The sequence below is a fragment of the Camelus bactrianus genome, chromosome 36 (assembly GCF_048773025.1).
Source record: "Camelus bactrianus isolate YW-2024 breed Bactrian camel chromosome 36, ASM4877302v1, whole genome shotgun sequence".
Lineage (NCBI taxonomy): Eukaryota > Metazoa > Chordata > Mammalia > Artiodactyla > Camelidae > Camelus > Camelus bactrianus.
In genome coordinates, this window is record NC_133574.1 from 5,205,209 (window position 1) to 5,223,965 (window position 18,757).

The 18,757-nt window shown below is 44.1% G+C and overlaps 1 pseudogene; it reads left to right on the plus strand.

The window, feature by feature from the left end:
- LOC141576079 (trafficking protein particle complex subunit 9-like) overlaps positions 1 to 18,757 on the plus strand; it is a 65,210-nt pseudogene that overhangs the window by 40,199 nt on the left and 6,254 nt on the right.

The following is an 18,757-nucleotide window of genomic DNA, read 5'->3' on the forward strand; positions in this document are numbered from 1 at the left end:
TGGGATTCCCGGGGAGTTGGCCATTTCCCACCCTGTGACCTTTTGTGGCTAGCCTTGGGACTGCCATTGTGCCTGGGGGCGTGTTATTCACCATGTTACTATGACAATGGGTGCATAATGAAGCTCAAGCTCTGCTAGAAGTTAAATCTCTTCATCCTGAGCCTCAAGGCCTACTGGGGGTTGAATCCTTCACCATTTTGATGTTAATTGCTGTGGCCTTCCTTGAATGGCTGTGCCCTGCTCCCTTCCATCCTGTCTCGCTGTGATGACACAGAGAGAGCAAAGGCCAGGCCCTGCCTGTGCTCCTGCATTTAACAGGGGGAGGGGTGGGGTGGGCTGAGGATGACTCTGAGTGGTGAGACGGTTGTTTCAGATTTTTGCACGTGGGATATGGGGACCTTCCAGCAGCCACCGCGGATTTATCTCTCGGGCATTATCGCTTGTGTCACTCATCTTTTTCTATTTTTCTTTAAAGTATTTAATCTAATTAATATCAGGATTTTTTAGGAAAGAAATTTCTCTTTTTCTTTTCTTTGGGGCTTTTTTGGGGGGGTAGGTAATTAGGTATATTTATCTGTTAGTGGATGCCATGGGGCTTGAACCCGGGACCCCGTGCATGCTAAGAACACACTCTACCACTGAGCTCTCCCGCCCGCCCCATCATCTTTTTCTTTTTGCTTTAATGTTACAGAAACCACAGGCCAGCCAAGAAACAAGCACCACTCGGAGGGTTGGAGTACTCAGATGTACTATGCCGGCGGGCTCAGAGGGGCTTCTGCTCGGAAGCTCTGAGCACCTCCAAGACGTGCACATGAGGTTTTATAGGTTTAATTACAAGTATGGGGCTATTAGCCAATAAGGCTCAAACAACAAAAAGCAAGGAATCAGTACACTGGAGCTTATCAATTTGGAACAGATCACGTTACTGACACTTGTTGAGCTTGGATTTACGAGTTAGCTTGTTAGCCCAGTAAACTAACACTAAACTTCAGATTTACGAGTTAGCCCGGCAGAACTTAGATCACTAAACCGACACTTATCACACTTAGATTTTTGACTTAGCTCGTTAGCCCAGCTGGGCTTTTCCTTCACATCAGCTGCCAAGAATCTTACAGCTGAATTTCTAGTAGGCCTTTAACACTTATCCTTGCTTAATGGCATCCATTTTTATGACTTTACCTCCCCTTGGTTTCATTTAATTATTGAATCTCCATTTCCTCTTCACTCTCACTTTGTCTATTTGTTGTTATGGTTTTTAAGCTGTGTTTAAAAAATTGTTTAATTTCTCTTTTAGCAGGAGGCTGAAAGTAAATAAATATGTAAACAAACATCACACTTTAATGCTTTTATACATTCTAAGCTGTTTAGTATTTACTTAAAAACCAAATTGCCTACTAAAGGGATAACATTTTTAAATTTTTTTAAATTTTTTTATAAAGGTATAGCTGATTTACAATATGATATGTTTCTGGTGTACAATAGATGCACAATTTTTAATGTTATGCTCCATTTATAGCTATTATAAAACATTGGCTATATTCCCTGTGTTGTAAGTTACATCCCTGTAGCGTGTTTATGTTACATGGAGCAGTTTGTATAAGAAAGTTGGTTATTGCAGAGTCGGGGCATGGCTGTGTCTGACCCAGGGTCACGGTCACCCTGCCTGTCAGAGCCCAGGCTCTCACACCTCTCTGCAGGGCAGCGAGTGGAGGCAGCCCTCATCAGCGCTGGCACCACCCTCTGAGTGGCAGTGAAAGCAGTGACTGTCTGTGGACATGCAAAGTGTTGTTCCAGGAGCTTTACTTGCACTTCTGCATTTAATAATTAAAGCCCTCCTGTGAGGAATCCTTTTATGTTTTTAATGAATAATACATTTTATTTTGATATTGATAGACTTCAAACCTCTGGAAAATTTACAGGAGTAGTACAGTAAATGCTTAGATACAGTTCACCTAAAAGGGCACTATTTGTCCTTTTGTGTTTGGCTTATTTTAGCATAAAGTTTCAAGGTTCATCCATATTGTAGCCTGAATCAGTACTTTATTCTTTTGGTTTCATAATATCCTTTTTCTTTTTTTTTCATTATTGGTCTATTTAAAAATATTTTCATTGAAGTCTAGTCAGTTTATAACGTTGTGTCAGTTTCTTGTGTACAGCACAACACTTCAGTTATATAGGAATATACCTGTGTTCATTTTCATATTCTTTTTAAACATAAGTTACTATAAGATATTAAATATATTCTCCTGTGCTATACAGTATAAACTTGCAGTTTATTCTATACATAGTCAGTATCTGCAAATCTTGAAATCCCAAATTATTCCTTCCCACACCCTCTCCCCTCTGGTAACCATAGTTTGGTTTCTATGTCTCTGTGTCTGTTTCGGTTCTGTAGATAAGTTTATCTTTTTGTTTCTTTCTTTTTTGTTTTTTGGTTTTTGTATTTTTTTAGATTCCACATGTGAGGGATCTCATATGGTATTTTTCTTTCTCTTTCTGGGTTACTTCACTTAGAATGACGTTCTCCAGGTCCATTCATGTTGCTGCAAATGGCATTATTTTATTATATTTTTATGGGTGAATAGTAGTCTATTTTACAATTATACTACAACCTCTTTATCCAGTCATCTGTCAGTGGACATTTAGGTTGTTTCCATGTCTTGCTATTGTAAATAGAGTTGCTGTGAACATTTGGGGGCAGGTGTCTTTTTGAATTAGGGTTCCTTCTAGATATGTGCCTAGGAGTGGGATTGCTGGGTCATATGGGAGGTCAATTTTTTGTCTTTTGAGGAACCTCTATACAGTTTTCCACAATGGCTCCACCAAACTGCATTCCCACCACAGTGTAGGAGGGTTCCCTATTCTCCACAGCCTCTCCAGCATTTATTGTTTGTGAACTTCTGAATGATGGCTATTCTGACTGGTGAGAGGTGAGACTTGATTGCAGTTTTGATTTGCGTTTCTCTGATAATGATATTGAGCACTTTTTCATGTGCCTATTGGCCAATTGTATGTCTTCATTGGAGAAATGTTTCTTTAGGTCTTCTGCCCATTTTTTGATTGAATTGTTTGTTTTTTTTTCATATTAAGTGTAAATCTGTTTACATATTCTGGGAATTAAGCCCTTGTCCGTCTCATTTATTGCAAATATATTCTCCCTTTTCATAGGTTGTCTTTTTGTTTTGCTTACTGTTTTTTTTTTTTTTTTGCTGTGCAAAAGCTTGTAAATTTAATTATTTCCCACTTGTATATTTTTGCTTGTATTTCTATTGCTTGAGTAGACTGCTCTAGGAGAACATTGCTGAGATGTATGTCAGATGTTTTGCCTATGTTTTCTTCTAAGAGTTTTATACTATCTTGTCGACATGTTTAAGTCTTTAAGCCATTTTGAATTTATTTTTGTGTATGCTGTGAGGGAGTAGTCTAACTTCATTGATTTACATGCAGCTGTCCAGTTTTCCCTACACCATTTGCTGAAGAGGCTGTCTTTACTCCATTGTATGTTCTCACATCCTTTGTCAAAGATTCAATGACCAAAAGTTTGTAGGCCTATTCTTGGTAATTTTGTTTATCCGTTCATTGATGGATGGATATTGTTTGTAACCTTTGGCTACTCTGAATGATACTGCCATGAATATTGATGTGCAAGGTTTTGTGAGAATATGTTTTCATTCTGTTGGCTGTACAGTTGGTCCGCCTTATCTGTAGTTTCCACTTCATGGATGCAGATGGCTGATTGTAAAGGGACTCGAACTTCCTTGGATTATGTTATCCAGGGTGGGGGGTTCCTGAACCAACCCCCCGAGGATACTGAGGGATAAATCTATATGTAGGAGTGGAATTGCTGAACCATATAACGCTAACCTTTTGAGGAAACACCATAATTCTCCAAAGAAGCTACACCATTGTCCCTTTCCACTGGCTGCATATGAGGTTTCTCTGCCTCCTGAATGACACTTATTATTGTCCATGTTTTGATTATAACCATCCTTGTGGGTGTAAAAAGCGATCTCATTTTCATTTTGATTTGGCTATTGATGATGAGCATCTTTTCATATGCTTATTGGCCATTTGTATATCTATTTAAATCCTTGGCAAATTTAAAAATTGGGTCTATTTTCTTGTATTGTTCAGTTGTAAGCATTTGTTATATATCCTGGATACAACTCTCTTATTAGATACACGCTTTGCAAAATTTTTCTCCTATTCTGCAGATTGTCCTTTCACTTTAGATTTTTAAACATTAAAAAAAAATTCTTTATAGGGGAGGTAATTAGATGTATTGATTTATTTTATTTTTCTTGCTAAGCACGCACTCTATCACTTGAGATACCCCCTACCACTGTCATATCACTTTCTTGATGATGTCCTTTGTAAGAAAAAGGTTTAATTTAGATGAAGTCCAGTTTATCTGCTTTTTTCTTCTATCACTTGTGCTCTTGGTATTGTATCTAGGAAACCAAAGCCTATCCTAGGACCACAAAGATTTATACTGTGTCTTCTTTTTAAAAGTTTATACATTAAGTTTTTACGTTTCTGTCTGTGATCCATTTTGAATTAAAGTTATTTGTTATATAAAATATGGGGGTCCAGATTCCAGATTCATTCTTTTCCCTGCAGATACCCAGGTGTCCCTGCACCGTTTGTTGAATAGACTATACTTTCAATGAAGCGTTGTTGGCACCCTTGTGGAAAACTGAATGTAAATGTAAGTTTTTTCCCCCTGGGTTTTTATAGTGTCTCATAGATTTATTAATCCAAACTTATGCCAGTACCATGCTGACTTGAGTACTATAGCTTTTTAGTACCCTTTAAAGTGAGTCCTCCATCTTTGCTCTACTTTTTCAAGATTGCTTTGGCTGTCCTGGGCCCCTTGCACTTCCATATGAATTTTGGGATCAGTTTTTCAATTTTTCCAAAGAAGTCAGCCTGAATTTTCATAGAGATTCCACAGAATTTGTAGATCACTTTGGGGAGTCTTAACATTTTTAACAATATTGTCTACCATTCCATGAACATGAGATGTCTTCCATATATGTAGATCTTTTAAATTTTATTTCGGTGATACTTGAAAATGTTCAATGTACAAATCTTGTAAATTTTTGTTAAATGTATATCTCATTTTATTTTTAATGCTGTTGTAAATGGAAAGGCTGAGCTTCTTAAGGGTGGGACTATATATCAATTTGTTTATTTCTAGGATTCCCACACAGCAAATACTCTAGGTTTATATTTGCTACATAAATCTATCCACAACTCTTCTGACCCCCATGTTATAAGAAACCAAGACTCACATTAAGCTACCTGAACATCTATCTGGAAGTGAGAAATGAGACCCTTGGTTGAGGCTTTGTGCAGTTGATACTGAGAGCTTATTCAGGATGGCTTCATCTTAATTTCTTTTAAACAACCCTTTTGGTGTATTTAGTCAGATACATTAAGAACATGGCCTTTTGATGTGCAGAGGAGCTAAGACTATAATTTTCAAATAATTTCGAGTGAGAGTGTTGTTCTTGAAACCTAATTTGCATCAGTCTTTGAAGATTTATGTTTCAGGAGCTTTGACTAAAGAACAACTGTCTTTATTCAATAATGACAACTAAATGCTCAAGCAACACGTAAGAGTTTGAGCAAACTGCCCCCGCCCCGTAGTGCTGGTTGGCTGCAGCTGTAACTGGAGTCAGCACTTACCTCTCCCAGTACGCTTGTGCTGATCTGCTCAAAGGGGTTCGTCCAACAGTTTGTCAGTCTGTTGGAGAAAGCCATAAAACATTGATTTAAGGTTGCTGGAATGCAATATATTCTTATTAGTATTAAGTAAGCACATATTGAGTGCTTACTGTATGTTGGGAATTGTCCCTCAGCCTCACATGAATATTATTTCGCTTAAAACCTCTCATATTTCCTTGTTATTCACACTTTACAGATAAGGAGACTGAGAATTAGGTCTCTCTTTTGGGGGGAGCTCATTATAAATGACGGGAAGTTGTAAGGAAAAAGATATTGATTCATCCTGAGAAAATATTTTTCTGAGAGTCAGCAATGAAGAGGGTGACCACTGAAGAGGGTGATCATTGTTCGATTGAGATGAGCCCCGGGTTGTACGGAGTCAGCATCCCTGTCCTGGACACGGCACGTGTAGGGCTGCGTGCTGGGTGAGGCGGCGCGGCAGCGCTGGGAACGCGGATGCCGGGCCGTTGGGCTGTGCTCAGGCCTGGTGGGGCTTTCTCCTAAGGGATGTGGAACATCATTGTCAGATTTTAAGTAGGGGAGTGGGGTGCTCTCGTAGATCACTTTTGTCTTGTAGGATGCTTAGAAACATTTAGAAGGCTCTGCAGGAGGTGATGTGATGAGTCAGAGTAGGGTGGCTGCGAGGTGTAGCAGTGTTCAGTTTTCAAGTGGTTTTCAGTCCCAAGTTTGTGGCTCAGTAGCCGTGTCACTTTGGATGATGCACTCAAGGAAGTGAAACAATTTATCTAATCAATTAAAGCAGTGATGTACCGACTTCCCAGGACTGCTGTGGAGATCCAGTGAGATTACGTGTGCGCAGTGTGCAGCGTGGTCCCCAGCACAGTCAGTGCTGAGTGAGTTCCACTGGGTACCTCGTAGGACAGGTGTGGGTGGTGGGACTCCATGACTGAGGAAATCTGGGATCTGAAGGAGGGGTCCAGTCACATCTGTGAGTGATGGGCCTGAGCTGGGAGAGGCAGAGAGACCTTGCCCCCCGACCAGGGGCCCTGAGCAGGACGGCTATGGGAGGAGCACCGTGAAGCCAGCTCTTTGCAGGTGGAGTTGGAGGTGCCCTTGAGACATCTAAGTGCAATGTCACGAGCTCACAGAGGAGGTCTGGGCCCAGGCTGTGCATTTTCCTATAATCTCAATCCCTGAGGATGCCGAGGTTTGATCACTGAACGTGGAGACATACTTTACAGGACAAGTGAATATTAGCATCATCTCTGTCATCAAAGCTCACGTCTCTTTATTCATCACTCACTTTGTTAATTGGGTACTTACAGAGCTCACTTTACCGCCCTCACTTGGGTTCAGGCTCCATAGTAAAGAGCTGGTGAGCCTCCCACTTTTGCAGAAGAAGACACATTTAGTTGGTAGCCTTCTGTACCTCGCCAGACTTAGAATTTTAGTTTGTTGTATTAATTCTATTTTCTGTTGGCCATCTCCTGACAGGAGAGACGTTTTACCTCATGATCATGTTTCAATTAGCTGTTACTGAGAATTGCTGATCTGATCCATAGTGTATGTATTATATTAATTTTGTATAGTATTTATCATTTTTCTGTCTTTGTCCTTTAATTTTGTATACCCCTTCAATGTTCTATCCTATTTGGGGCGTTATTTTTTTTAATTAAAAAATGTCTGTTAGCAGTTAAGAAAACAAAAACAAAGAAAAACGCACATGATACCTAAATTTAGGAAATATCTAGTGTGTTTTCTGTCTCGGCAATGGAGTGTTCTAGAATCTCGTGAAAACCTTCATTACACAAGTTCCTTAAAATGCTGATTAAGAAATAAAACTTTCCTTCCTCATCTTTCAAGCTACACAGCTAATTGTCAAGAAAGTGAGGGGAAATCCTCAGAAGCCAAGACAAACCAGAAAACAGGGATTCTGGGAGATACGCGAGCCTTAGAAGCCCTCGGGTCCCTGTTGGCTCCTGAACTGGGTTTCAGTTGCCTTGACAGGAGGGCAGGAATTGAGCCCGAGGCCTCTCACACTGGGAGTTGGATGGCTGATCATATGTAAGGCCAAGCCCATCCTGAGAAGCCTGGTTTACTAAAGGTTGAACTAGGAAAAAAAATCCTCAAGGCAAGAAAGTAAGGAATGTCAATATTTTTGGAAGAGGGGAAAAGTAACAAATCCAAAGTAAGGATATAGTTTAAAGCTGTTCTGGCATGAGAGTGACCACAAACTCCTGGCAGAAAAGCACAGCTATTCCTGGAATGAGAAGTTGTGTTTGGAATGGATCAGTGAACAGCCATTCCGAAAAAGGCCTCCAGAGTATTGTGGATCAAGATACTGGACCGCAAACACCTCTCTTCCAAGGGTCATTTAAATAACCAGAAATGTTTTAAAGGAAAGAAGCCACAATCATATTTCTATTTATTGACATTACTATATGCTAGGAATTCAGAGGTGACTATGTGAAGGAAACTTATCATAGAAGCTGTGGATGTGCCTGCAATCGGGACAATTCACAGAAGTGGCCGGACTTGTCTGCAAACAGAAATTCCTGCCAAGGGACTCTGCCCGTTCCCAGGGGAAACATTGCTTGCAGGCAAGAATATTTATTAGCTCCTCAAAAGGAACAGGCCTGGGAACAGGAGAGTCTGAGTGTAATTAAGATAAGGAAGCCTTTGATGTAGTGCGCATGCGTCAACCTAAAAAATGTTTACTCTCTGTGCTTGGCAAGTGTTACTCCTTTGTGTAGATGGTATAAAAAATAAAGGAACCCTAATCTCGGGAGACATTTTGCACCCCAGCAGCTCTGTGATTCATTTCGTCGGCAACAACTATGGAGTTGTCTCCTATTTCATGGACCTTACTTTCTCTTTGGGGAGACAAACTGACATAGTAGGGGAGCTTGGTAGAGGGAGGTGTTAGTCTGTTGCAATTAGCCAGGAGAGGAGATTAAGAAAGCAGTGAAGGGTGGGTGAACTTTTTAGCTGAGGACAGACCGTCTTGTTCAGTTGGCTTTTAATTGCAGGCTCAATGAGTAGTCACTGGAGGGAATAGATCTTACGGAGGATGGACTTAGCTCTGGCCTCTTTAGAATGGACAAGTGAACCTGGAGAAAGACAGTCAAATCTGTGCAGACATTGAAGTTCACTTGAACGTGCTGTATACCTGAGCCAAAGATCGGACAAGTAGGCAGCACTTCTTGAGGACAGAGGAGTGGTTTTTAAGGTTCTCCAAGAATGAATCCCAGGGAACCGAGATGGCCAGTTGTCAAACTGTGACTTTGCTCTTTGGACGGTGTATCCACCAAGGTTATTGGCATTTTATGGGTTTCCATTTCTCGTTAATACATGTCAGGTGATGAGGATGTGGACACACGTGTATGACACCTTGTCGAGGTGACTTTGGGTTCCTGCCTAGAAGCACGGGCACAGCTGCGGCTGCGTCATACATCTTGCCGCCCATCCCGCTCCCCGGCTCCGTGATCACTGCAGAGTCATCCCTTGTTTACCTGTCCATCTCCTCTGTGACATCATAACCCATGAAAAGACCGGAGCGTATTAACTTGGCTTTCTTAAAGTCAAAGGAACAGATGTAATATGGAGTCAGATTTGTTCTTTCCTATTTCAGTAGTACCATGGAGAAGGAAGTTTGGGCAGCTTTTTGTAGGGTCCTGGAGGATTTCTCTCTCAACGTCTGGGCGCCTCTATTGAAAACCCTTCATAGCTGTCTGGCCTGCTGGAAAACCACTCCGCCTATTTTGCCCTGAAGATGTGTTCTGTCTATAACTCATCTCTACTTCTTGGAAAACAACTCAATAAAAACTCAGTTGGTTTTCCACCAGCCATGGGCAGGGGTGAGGGATAGCATGTTACTATTTTATAAAATTAATAATAATATTAATATTAATAATAATAATAATAATAATAATAATAATAATAATAATAATAATAATAATAATAAAAGAAGTTTTAAAACAGCACTGGGCACATGGGAGAGAGTCAATAAATGCTTCCTGGCTGAAATCAAAAGTGATGGCTCAGTGATTCCATGACTGCTGTATTCGCTGAGCTTGTTACTCCTTTGGTCCATTACACTTTTTTTAAACTGAAAAAGAAATACATGCATATGGTTAAAAACAATTCAAACAGCACAAAAATACACAAGTGAAAGAAGTTTTCCCTCATCCTCTGTTCTTCCAGCCCTCCCTGGAGATGCCACTGTTTACTATCCTTTGTGTGCTTTTCCAGATATGCTATGCACATTCCCACCTATGTATGTAAATTCCTTTAAAGTTTTAGTTATTTTTAACTTAAAGGGATTTAAATCCTCAAGTGGCTTCTGCCTCGGTAATAGAAAAGAACAAATCTGACTCCATATTAGATCTGTTCCTTTGACTTTAACTCTTTGCTCTGTCTCCTAGGCTTCATCTTGCTTGTAAAACAATGTTGCCTAGAGCCTGAAATATACAGAAGAGCCTATTCTGAAGGCTCTGACCTTTAAGGATATTTAACACTTTTCCATTCATAAAATGATAACAAGTTGCAGAATAGAAAATAACTTTTGTTTTATTGGAGGTTTACAGAGATTTGACCCAGGCAGATAACTGCAAGAACAAAGGATTCTAACAACAAGGAATTCCTACACCAAGAATTTTGCAACAACCAAGCACATAGGAAACGATCCTGAATTCTGACTTGGGGAGATGGTTTTCCAGGACATTATTTTGCCATCTAGCTCTACAGAAACTTGCTATTCCATGCCCCAGCAGCTGGTCTCCCAACTTATTGGCCTGTCCTTCACTGAGGAGAATGAATTTGGACTCGGTAACACTCCTATCTACCTAGCAAGCCGGACACTGGAACTGAGGACAGCTCTCCCACACCCAGGAACCTACTGTGAGCCCTTGATGTTTCCACTTGGGATAGGTGTGTTTTACCCAGGAGGGATAGGACTATGCACCAACACTCAGACAGTCTGCTCTGTCTGGGGCTCTGATCTTGTACCTACCGCTACCCGCAAGGCCAACACCTGCGACAGTGGAGCTAAGGCAGAGATCGTGCCTGCCTGTTTCCCAGCCTGTAAAAGGGGAATATGTACACTTCCCAAGGTAGTTCTGAGAGACAACACCTGCGGGTGCTTGGTTCCCAGAGCAACAGGAAACCCAGCTCCGTGTGGGGACAACGGGTGTGATCCCCGTAGGGGTTCTGCAGAGGCATAGGGTGGAGGGCTGGACCAGGGAGGTAAAACTTGAGCTGCGGGCCTTGAAGGGTTACAGAATGGTACAGAGGCAGGACTGCCACCTCCTTCGGGGTGCCCCAGAAGTAAAGCTTTTTCTCTACATCTCCGCTACTCCCCTCCCCTCTCCAGAACCCTACCTACTCTCTGCTCCTCCTGTCCATCTGTCTCCCTCCACTTTTCCCCTCCTCTCCTCCTCCCCCATCTTCTCCCTCCCTGGATGCCCCAGCCTCTATCACAGAACCAAGAGAGGAGCTCTGGCCCTCCTGCGCATGCGCAGTCGGTGCCAGCTTGACCGCGGGTTGGAAGCTCCAGCTCCGAGCTGGGAATCAGTCCCAAAGGCTTCTCAGCTCTGTGGCTTGGTAGGCCTTTGGCTCCTGCCCGAGGCCGGGGCCTCTGGCTGTGGAACTGCAAGGTGGGGGGCTCCCGGGAAAGGGGTCAGGCGGCTGCGGGAGGGCGGTCCGCGTGTCAAAGCCCGTGAGGGCGCGAGTCAGCGTGTGTTCAGCTGAATTGTTCCGGCCAGGCCCCTCTGCCCACGTCACTTGCCCCGGCGCCCTGGCCACAGCTGTCCAGGGCCAGGTGTGCACCTGCCGCCTCTCGCTCCAGCCGGGCTCCCCTCAGTCCGCGGCTGGCGACCCCTTCCCCTCTCCCGCCCTCGAGTCCTCACCTGCCGGGCTTCCTCTCCTTGGCCGCCGGCCCGTCCCCGCCCCTGGGAGGGCTGTGTCCCGGGCGGGCGGGTTCTGCGGACCCGAACGGGGGCGGGCAGCTGTGGCTGGGGCTGGACTCCGAGCAGGTCTGCAGCCCACGTACCCCCCCTTTCCCTGCCCCGCGACCCCGGGTCTGCCCTCCTTTCCCTTTCCCGCTCCCTGAGGACCAGCTCAGCGGCATGCGCGCTGCTCCCTGGGCTTAGAGCCTCCGGCTGTAAAGCCCAGTTTCTCCTGGTGGAGTCTGGAAAAATGAGCGCCAGTGCTGAGCGAGTTTCCGTCTCCCCCCTCAGTGTTTCTGCCCCAGGTAAGTACCTTGAACAATTTCAGGTTTTATGATGGCGGTGCTTGTTGATGTCACATGTTTTTATAGTGAGAGGGATTACAGTGTTGAAAGCAGGGTTGGTTCAGTTAAAAATGAGCTGAAGGCATGAGGGTGTGACATGCTCCTTCCTTCCCTCTCCCAGGGTGAAACGTGTGACCGTCGATTTTAAAAACATAGTTACAGTCCCTAACTAGCCCAGCCCAGCTAGTGTGTGTTAACAGGAACAGCACCACCAGAGGCGTTGGAGACCCAGGGACATTGTAGTCCTAAAAAGCTCCTGGCACAGTTTGGTTTGTTTTGGTTTTTTGTTTTTCTTAAATTGTGGGGTAGACTAGTTGTATAGAGGGAAAAATAATTATCAAGAAATATTTTTTCATATAACAGCTTTATTGTGATATTGTTCACACACCATGAAGTCCATCCATTTAAATTGTACAATTCAGCAGCTTTTAGCATATTTACAATGGTGCAACCATTATTATTACAGAACGTTTTCATCACTTCAGAAAGAACAGTGGAAATGAATGACCTATCAACCCCTCCCCAGTGGTGGTTCTAAAGAAGTTTCTTGGCTGTTCCTGACCATAAATTAACTTATATTCCATGAAAAGTCTGGTAGGAATTCTAATCAGAATTGCATTGAATCTGTCTATCAAAACAGGAAGAATAAATGTCTTTATGGCATAAACTTCTTCTACCCGTGAATATATCTGGGATCCTATCTTTTCATCTCTCCAGAGCCTGGCCCATGGGAAGTCCTCACTAATTGTTGGGCTTGTGAATGATGAGATTCTATACATCGTTAGTTGCCACTGTAGCCTTTCACAGAAGAGAAAAGTAACCTCAGTGAAGCCAAGTGACTGTCTGATGGTCAGAAAGAGTGACAGTCAGTGCTGGAGTGATCCAGGGGACTTGGTGCTTGTAACCAGAATTCTCCACCACCTACAGCTAAGGGGATAAGAGTGTTCTTTTATTTTATCTTAATGGCGTTGATTTTATTTATACTTATTTTTTAAAATTATTTTTATTGAAGTGTAGTCAATTTACAATGTTAGTTTCAGGTGTACAGCAGAGATTCAGTTATAAACATATGCATATGTATATACATATGTTTTAGATTGTTTTTAGCACAACTCATTACAAGAAATTGAATATACTTCCCTGTGCTATATAGTAGGTCCTTTCATTTATTTTATATTTATTAATGTGTATCTGTTAATCCCCCCTTTCCTGCCTGCTAAACACAGTTTGCTTTCTATGTCCATGAGTCCATTTCTAGCAGCATCGTTTTTCCTAGTAACATACGCTGGTTGACTGCTTTCAGCTTCAGTAATTCCATCTTATCTGTGGGCACTTTTCTTCTGGTGGGCCTTTATGTGGTTTGCACACGTGATAATAGAGATTTGTACTTGGGAGAACTCCAGGCCTCGTGTAGTCCCTGGAACAGAGTGCCCACTGAGTTGATGCTTGAACTGGGAAAAAAGCAGAGTAAATGTTGGAATTTCCACTATGGTTGAGACTTCCAGGTTTCTATAACCTGTTTAGCCCCCCTTAATATTGGCTGCACCCATACTGGTAATTTGGTGGAACTTCATGTTATGGTGGTGTAGAGACAGGACCTTGTATGCTTCCTCTCTTTCCTTTTTCTAACACTCATTCTCCTGGGTCTCCCAGATCCTCCCCCAGCAGTGCCCAGGGCTGGCTTGATGCTGCGCTGAAGCAATATTTGTTAATAAGGCCCTTTCCTCATCTCTTCTGAACTTCCATTTCTTTCTCTGCACAATGAGGGCTTAGACTTGATAAGTGCTTTTCAGTTTCTTTTAAAGCCATGTTTCCTTTGAGAAATAGAAAATGCAAATCTCTCCTCCCATCCCTACCCTTTAGATTTTGATATGTCCTCCAGGGAGTGACATAGCTCTTTGTGGAAAATTGAAGTTATTGTGATTCCAGGTGGCACAGAAAAGACTCTTCAGAAATTTATTGCAGGGAGAGGGCAGGAAAGGGGCAGCATGTCACACTTTCTAGTGTGAGCACTGGAGCAGGGGCTTGGGTTTAAATACGGTGTCTGACGTGGCCTCTCTCTAATCTTGTACAATATGATAAACTTCTCTACCTCAGTTTCTTAATGTGTCAAGTTGGGGTGATAATATTTTAAGGCTTTTATGAAACATTATACACATAAGCCATCTGTGTCTCGGTAGAAACAAGACCTGCTAGGGAGTCAGGGATTTCTTTAAAAAAAAAATCTTGTCCATAGCACTCTGTCGGTGTGTATTTTGAATTACCTGGAGGGCGAGGGTTGAGTCTAAAGTCCATCTTGGGACAGGTGGCCCATAGTTCTCTGTGTCCCAGATTGCCCCCTCCTCCCCAGTCCTCTTCCTCAGTCCAGGATGAAGTTCCCTAGTAGATTTACACAGAGGTCTTGTGGAAATGGCTTTTCATTTTATTGTTTCACCAAGGAGGGCTGCCATCATGATCTCTGTGGTCAGGTTTTGGTGACCTGAAGGCTATGCAATTGGAGGTTTCTATTAAATAAAAAAAATTACAAATACAAAATTAGAACAAGGGTGGTGACAGGGGCTCTTGGAAGTGGGGACCATTAGCTTTGTTAGCTTCAGGTGCAGTGGCCTCTGGCCACAAGGACCCATCCTCGTGCTCTGAAGTTGGAGGGATTAGTGGGTTCAGTGGGAATGTTAACTGAGTGTATCTCATGGGGTAGGCATTGTCGTACTTGTACTGTGTGTCCCTTATTTGAGACAATGAGCTCATTTAACCTCAATAGCCTCTTTAAAATATTAGACTTTTTATTTTGAGATGTAATGTAGGTTCCCCTGTACTTGTAGGAGATAATATGCGGAGGGCCTATGGACTTTTTGCCCAATTTTCCTTAATGGTTCCATCTTGCAAAGTTGGGGTACAATTCATTACTGACTCACTAACCCTTTGAGGTTTGTGTTATTGCCCTCATTTCTATCTATGATTAAACTGGGGCTTAGAGAAGCACACAGGCCTGCCCAGGTCACCCACATGTTTAGTGTGTAGTCGGGTGTAACGTGGGCTTGGGATTTCCAGGCAGTACCATTATGATGGTCTGTGGCAGGGAGCAGCATTCACTTTGCTTGTTTATTCATTCATTCAACAAACATTTATTGAGTAACCTCTGTGGGTCAGATGCTTTCACAGGCTTATCTGATTCTTCAGCAGTACTGAGAATCAAGTATTGTTTTGTTTTTTTAATCTGAGAAAATTAGCTCTGAGAGTTTATAACAACCCCCAAAGGAAATATAGCTCATAAAGGAGGGATAGTAAATTTGTACAGTCCCCCCTCTTTATGCAGGTGGTACCGTAGGCATTTTACATTTTCAAACTTCCGTAATCCAGATATATTTTTGTAAGGCAAGGTTTTTTTTTTTAATTGAGGTATAGACAAGTTTACAATGTTGTGTCAATTGCAAGGTGTTGTTTGAATTTTGAATTAAAAAATATTTTTTGAGAAGGGTAATTAGGTTTATTCATTTGTTTCATTTTTTAAAATGAGGTACTGGGGATTGAACCCAGGACCTCGTACATGCTATGTATGTGCTCTACCACTGAACTGTACCCTCTTCCCCAAGGCAAGTTTTCTTATCCATTATTCTGCAGTTTAGGTGTTCAAATAAATTGGTGTTGAAATCCAGATCTTTTGATCCTACTGCGGTTCTTTTCTTTATAATCTGCTGAAGGGGGGTGGGGAAAGCAGTTCCTTTGTTCATTTCTTTATTCAGCAGTGTTGAGCACTGACTTTGCATCAGGGTCTTGCTAGGTGCTTGGAAACTGAAAACAAGAAATGACCCTTCTGTGCAGGGGCAGGAAGCCTAGACCAAAAGCTGGGTAAAGTGATCCGAGCTACGGTAGCCATGTACAGACTCTGAGGACAAACTGTACCCCTGGCTTTGCTTGTGCTTCCCTTGCCTTCTGTCTGGTACACACCAGGTCACCGCAACCCAGATGGGCCCGCAGCCCACAGCACAGTATTTACCTCGATCTCCTCTCCCCTCTTGGCAGGGCCTGCAACATGAGCATCCCTGACTACGTGCAGTGTGCTGAGGAATACGAGACTGTCCCCGTGGTCGTCCAACCCGTGGGGTTCATTTCAGAGGACAATTTCTTTTGCATCTATAAACGAATCTCCTTGGTGAGCCAGATCAGCCCGTGCGGCTCCCAGTGGGCACTCTGTATCCACTACAGGCACCACTATGCATTCGAGAATGGGTGGAGTGACTTCCAGACCCACCACACGGTCGTGGGCCTTGTCACCATTACCGACTGCCTCTCGGCCAAGGCCTTCGAGAAGCTTTACGTGCAGAGGAGCTGTATGGCACCACCCTCTATGACTCTCGGCTTTTGTCTTTGTGCTGCATGGGGAGGTTACCGAGCAGCCGTGCACCGACGTGGCCTGCAAACTACGAGGACTGCAGGGTGGTGGAGAAGAGGATGGAGGACTTCACTGAGTCACTCTTCATCTTGCTCAAGTCCAAGTGGATGGATGGGACACCGACAAGTCTGGAGAAAGGATCCCCCTCCTCTGCACCTTGTTTGAGAAGGAGGACTTCATGTGACTAGACACAGACAGCAGGTAAGTCTACCTGGAGGCCCGGCCACCCTGGCTGTGTGCGGGGTTCCTTCCCTACATCCAGGAAAGGATCAGCAAGGAAGAGGGCTGTCTTGTAGCCAAGGAGGGAGGGAGGTGCAGCCCGACGGTTTACAGACATTTAAAAGTGAATCTGCCTTTGTTTCAGAGAGATCCTTTTAGGGTTAGTGTGGAGACTTCCTCCCTCTTTTCAGCCAGGACCCCTGGTGGGACCCCTGGAGTTGCTGTCCAATAGAGTAGCCACAGCCACTGATGCTAGGAGAGCTGGGGAGGAGGCTGCTCTGAGCTGAGATGTGCTGTAGGTCAAATGCACATCAGACGCTGAGACTTGTCTAGTAAAAAGTATGTAAATTATCTTGTTACTTTCTATATTGATTACATGTCAAAATGATAGTATTTTACATACAGCAGATTAAGTAAGATCTGTTCTTAAAATCAGTTTCTAGTATCTGTTTTTTGTTTGTTTGATTGTTTCTTTGTTTACCGTTTTAAATGTGGCAACTGAGAAGCTTTCTTTACATGGCTCTCATTTCAATTTTGTTGGGCAGCCTGTCCTGGGACAGTCTCATCCCTTTGCTTATAGATGAGATGCTGAATCCCGAGAGGCAGAACGAGTCGCTGGTTGAGCTGGGTATGGAGCCGGTGTCTCCTGCCTCCCAGGCCCAGCACCTGCTGGGTTCAGGCCCTCTCTTCCTCCCCGACAGCCAGCATGCCAAGTTAGGACATCAGAAACACCTCCAGGGAATTCCGGATGAACTCCTTACGCAGGGAAAGGCGTATCACGGTGTATGAGACAGAGCAGGGAAAGATTCATCCTCACGTTGTCCCTGTGATTAAGTCAACGGCCCCACTTTTGCCTTGGAAGAGCAGACGAGCTCTCCTGGGCTTACTACCCCCCCACCTTCTGCTCTGTTTCCCCTTGAATCTATCATGCTTTCCCTCGGGCAGAAGAGGTGAGATGCCTTTGCCCAGAGGTGGTCCCCCTTTGCTGGGGAGAGTGAGGGAAGCTGTACCCCCATGGCCTACGGCCTTGGGCCTTGAGTCTGGAGGGCGCTCATGGCGGTACCACAGGTGACGGTCGGAGGACCTGGCACGTGCTGCCCGGCCCGCTGTGGAGGCGGTGCTCTGTGATTCTTGAACTTACCTAAGATCAAATCCTACTTTCTGGTTGTTGGTAAGTTGGAGAAGATGCCAGAGAATTGATAAAAAGAAAGTCCAGACCAGCCCTGTGAGTGAGAGGCACAGGGGGCCCGAGTCCCACCTGCGTGTGGTGCCTGGCTGGCTCTGGATGAATTTTCTGTTCCTCCCGGACATACCTCTATGGCTTTAGTAAGGGGCGAGACATCTAGTGGCCATGATCTGTATTTGTCCTCGCAAGGCCCTGTGATCTACACGCCCACACCCCCTTCTTCTCCTTGGGGATGAGGTGGCAGGTTTAGGTGCTTGGGCACTGCTGTGGGCACAGCTGCCAGCACCGGGCTACACCGAGGCTGGCTCCGTTCACCTCACCTGTCACCTCCTGCTGAGCCCCCAGGTGTTAGTCAAGGTAGGTGCATCGGTGCAACGTAAGCAGGGACCACCTCCTCCCCCTGGACAGACTGGTGGGTGAGCAGTGGAAGCCTGGAGCCCTGCCCGAGCCACATGGCCAGTGCCTCCTCTTTTGTCATAGGAGGCACTGGTGACATTTTTGCTCAGCAACTTCTTGGTTCTGAGTCTGCAGACCCACCAGAGAATGCCAGCTTGTTTTTGCATTTTGAAGTCTGCCCTTGGGATTTTGCGGAGTAGCTGGATGTGTGCTTAGCCCATAGTGTTGACACTGTCACCATTGTTTACCCAGAACCTCGTGTACCAGGCATGGCTCTCGGCATCAAAATACAGCAGGCATTAAACTCCCTCCTGGTGGATCTGTCTGTTTTGGTACAAAAAGCACCCAGCCAGCATCTGAACGTCAGTGAGATAACACAGCCAGTGAGGTCGGGTCAAGCACGTTCTCCTCCAGTCACTTTTACTCCATTGTTGCTTTTACTATTCCACAGTCATTAATTTTTAAAACAATGCTTTGGTGCAGGAGCAGAGACTAATTCTCTCCTGCTACTCTCGTTGGGAGTGAGTAAAACTGTCCAGCCTGTAATGCGACCACATTTTGTGGCTCAAAAGCTGCCTAGACA